The following is a 4,498-nucleotide window of genomic DNA, read 5'->3' as shown; positions in this document are numbered from 1 at the left end:
TAAGATTTTTAAAAGAACTTTAAAATATTTTCAAATGAGGTTCATTTTATCCTTGATTGATGCTTTGAGTTTGATTTAGATTTTAGTGTGCACTTAGTGTTGATTTTGAACCTTTTGAAATGGAAACTTGAAGTTCTTTTTAAATTCCCAAAAATTAAGTGTTTCTAACTTTGCATGAATGCATCTAAAACTTTGATGTTGCAAGGATTCAAATGATTGGATTGGTTTAGTTTCACTTGTTAAAAGATTTTTTCTTTTTTGCAATTTTTTAATTTTTTAATAGATTTAAGTATGATTTGGGGGTTCATTTTAAGCACTAAAAAGAAGTGTGTATCATTTTGCTTCCTTAAAAAAAAATGGCCAAGATCTCCCACAAGAAGAAGAAGAAGAAGTAGATGGAATAAGAAGAATATAGACAAGAAGAGGAAGAAGAATTCCAAGTTCTTTGTCCACCTATAAGCTTGAAAAATCTGCAAACACTATGAGATATACTATGAGTTCCTTTGTCTTCTTCATGCTCATGTGGACCTAAAAAACCAATTTATAAAATCTTACCAATCACAAAAACAAGCAAAATTAGCCAAAATCAGCAAATGACATACAAAACTTGACTAAAAAAGCTAATGAAGATGACCCATGCGGGGTCCCACCGGGCGTGCCAAAATGTATATGAGCAATGTTAGTATGCTAATAGAAACCAAATTTAAATAAAGCTTCTACAAACTAAAAAAAATTCATAAACTTCAAGATAGACTAAGATGAACTCTCAATTGAGAATATGAGCCATTAATGGGCTCTCTCAATGAGAAGCTCTCTTGTTGAGTAGCTTTGTCTAAATAGATAGGATGTATGCTCAAGCTTATGCTTCAAAAAGGGCTTCAAATAGAGTTGGAATTTGGGTGTGAGTGTATGGTTTTTATGTAAAATGGCTTCTCAAAATGGCATTATGACTTTACTTCATGGATTGTGTTATTTTGCAAAGGGGAAGGATCCAATTTATAGGCAAGAGGCTTGAGGGATTGAGGGCTAAGATGCAAGGATGGGAAAAAGCTCATGGAGGGTTGAGATTGCATGAGAGGAGAGCACATGGATTGTGCTTCCTTACAACCAATCAAGGAGTGACACATGTCACATGGTGAGAGGATGAAGGAAAGGAGAAGGATGAGTCAACAAAGGAGGCTCAAGGGATAAAATCTTCATAAAGACCTTTCATAAGTGCTTTGTAAGAACATTTATGACTTTGTGGGCTTTATAAAGTTTTGTGGTTGAAGATATTTGTGAGAGATACCATGAAATTCGAATTTGAGGGTTTAGGGAGTTTTTAAGCTTGCTTAGGGTTGTAAAAATGATTAGAGGAAGGGTTAGAGATGGCTTAGGACTAGGCAAGTGGATGGCAAGTGGATTGCAATTAATGAGGGTGGGTGAAGGAGGAGATATTTGTTAACTTTGGCTTGAGTTAGCAAGTCTTAACCCATGTTTAGGGAATGTGACAAGGTTAGGAGGGGATTAGGATTAGGGTTAAAGACATCTTCTAGAAGAGTCTAGGCTTTGGATGAGGATGAAGACTTTCTAGAAGAGTCTAGAACTTCCTAGGATAAGATTTTATGAAATAAATAAAATTTTATTTATTTCAAGGGTTTGGGTTGAGGAGATATTTATTAAAATATTTTTAATAAACATGAGGATTAATATTTAATCTTGATTAAATATTTTGAGTTGGGATTAGGGGTAGGAAATGATGAGATTAGTCTTTAATCGAAATTAAAGAAGGATTAGAAGATTTTGGAAGAGGTTATTGGTCTTAAGGAAATTGGCCAACTTTTGGGAAAAAAATAAATTAATTATTTATTTTGGAATTTTTGGTCAATTTATTAATTAAATAATTAATAAATAAGGAAATAATGTTTAAATAAGATTTAAACATTTTTTGGAGGGATTCCTTAATTAAATATTTTTAATTAAGATAAAGGGATTTAATGGCATAAAAATAAATTAATTAATTAAATAATTAATTAATTAATAAATGATGATGTCATCAGGAATTTTTTAGAAAATAAAAATACTTTATTTTCTAAAGATTTTTTAGGTGTCTACAATCAAATGTGGCTCTTTAGGCTTGTCATTTTCTACCTTTTTGACTTCATCTGTACCTGGATCTTGTGTTGTAGGTATAGGTACATCTACCTAACTTGTTTGACTTTGTGTCTCCACCTTATCCTTTCTAATTATCTCAACCTTATCTATTGCATCCTTTGTTACATTTTCTAAGATTGGAGTGGCACCTATGTGTGTGCTAACACTAGTGACTTGAGGAGTGATTATAGGTGGTTCTTGTGTTTTCACCTCCTCCCTTGTAGTTATAGTCATTGATTTATAAATTTCATCTATGATTACCAATACAGGATTATCACATAATTTGGCATGTAGTGTAGATTGGTCAAGTATCTTTTTCAATTCTTCCTTTGTTAAGGGATTGATGTTTTGAGCTGTAGAATCAAAAACATCCCTGACTATAATAGTTTTAGTATTTACGCTTATTACTTGTGGAGGGATGACACTCAGCATTTGTGTAACTTGTACACTTTATTATTCTTATTGTTCAAACTTAGCTATTTCCTAATCATCTATGTGCATATTGTTAGAGTAAATAATTAATTTACTAATTATTTATTCTATTACTTAAGTTTACTTAGGTAAATGCATTTTATTTATTATTTTTAGTCTAGGAGTTTGTTATAAGTTGTTGACAATACGGGAGTTTGTTCTCTCCTAAGTCATATTTATCCTCTCACATTGTTCAAGGACTTTCCACCTTATGTGGATGTATGCTTAGTTGTCACACTTATCTCCTAGCATCTTCTAGCTTGTTCTGAAAGATTCATAGTCCTCTTTATATTCGGGCTCCCTCATTTTACTTTCATAACATCATTGCATATTGTAAATACATTTTCTCTTGTGTTTTCATACTTGTTGTCTCTCATGTCCATTTAGGGTTTTTCCCTTGCTCCACGCTCTTCCTTCCTTGGCTTCTCTTTGACAGGTTTTGACATGTAGGTGATCTTGGGCATCTTCAAAGTTGGATTTTATCAACTCCAACATGGTATCAGAGCCTTCCTGCTGCTGCTTCGTTGAAAGATTTTTGAAGCCGTGATTTGAAGTCACAAACCCTAGTTTGTTTGTGCATTTTTTCTTCAAATCAGGGGATCAAAAATTTTTTAGAGCACTTTTAGCCAAAACAGATGCTACCATTGGATTCGAAAGGCCGTTTGCAGTCAAGATTCATATAAAATTTGCTAATTTTGGAGACAGAGCTTCGGGAGGCAAAAAAATTTACTTGGAGGGTCAACCGTACGGTCGTATGGATGATTTTTTGCAGGAAATTTTTTTAAAAAATTTAAATTTGACACGCTATTTCCACTCCACCACAGGGACACCTCCATGCAACTAGCACTTAGCCCATGGGCCACAGCAGCCAGCTGCATGGCCGCAACACCGTCGCGGCCCAGCGATCGCCTATTTGCACTTCTCCACGGGCAGCGCCACCCTTTTTTTCCACCTCCACCAGTCAAGCTCCTCTACGCTCTACCTGTTACATAGTAGCACCAACAAGTTTACAGTCAGTAGTTCCTACGCCAATCAGACCATGCCAACTTAGTGCCTGGTTGGAGGCCTACTTGTCAACAGTTTGTGTACAGTCAGCCCAGTCGGCTCCACGTCAGCAGCACTAGCCAGTTTGCATGAGATACATGGCAAGTTTTCCATGTGGCACTTTGCCATGTGGCCCCTGCCACATCAGCCATTTACCACATGGCTACCACATGGCATCCTTTTTTGCAATGATGACCACATGGCCATCAATTTTATTCACATGAAATGCTCATGTCAGCACTGCATCAACCTTACTTGTACATCTCCTGGTTCTGTTTTGGAGCTACTATTGGTTTTGTGGCCATAACTTGAGCATACGGAGGTATTTTTTCAATCTGAAAGAAGCATTGGAAAGCTAGTTCCAAGACGGAGAGATTGGTGTAGGTATTTTTAAGTTTTGATGCATTTTTATTTCCATTTTTGTAGTTAAAGTCTGAAGTTGTTTTTTTAACTCTGACAAGCATATCTTTTGCGTCCCATGTCAGTTTTTTGAAAACTTTATATTTTTGGCAAGCTAGTTCTATCGCCTTTTCAAAAATGTGGTTGTTTTTCTTATTTTTTGGCCCATGCTCTTTTTATCATAGTTTTGGCATTTTTTGCTATATGGTGGATATCTTGAGTGTTTTAGGCCTAAGGATCATTTTCCTAGCATGGTTCCCTTTGTTTTCGATTGTACTTTATTTTGTTGCAGCTTGTTTTCAGTTTTGATCATTGTAGCTATCATTTTGAAGCACTTTTATGTATTGCACTAAGATAAAGTGTCACTCTTGCATTCTGGGGGTCATGAACATTGTTTTGAGTCAGTTGTACATGCACTATTTTCATAAAGCACCATGGGGGGATAGTTATT

This window comes from Cupressus sempervirens, chromosome 5 (assembly GCF_028749045.1).
Source record: "Cupressus sempervirens isolate cs-2001-9-10 chromosome 5, ASM2874904v1, whole genome shotgun sequence".
NCBI classification, from domain to species: Eukaryota; Viridiplantae; Streptophyta; class Pinopsida; order Cupressales; family Cupressaceae; genus Cupressus; species Cupressus sempervirens.
The sequence above is the reverse complement of the archived record's forward strand: the minus strand, read 5'-3'. Positions refer to the sequence as shown.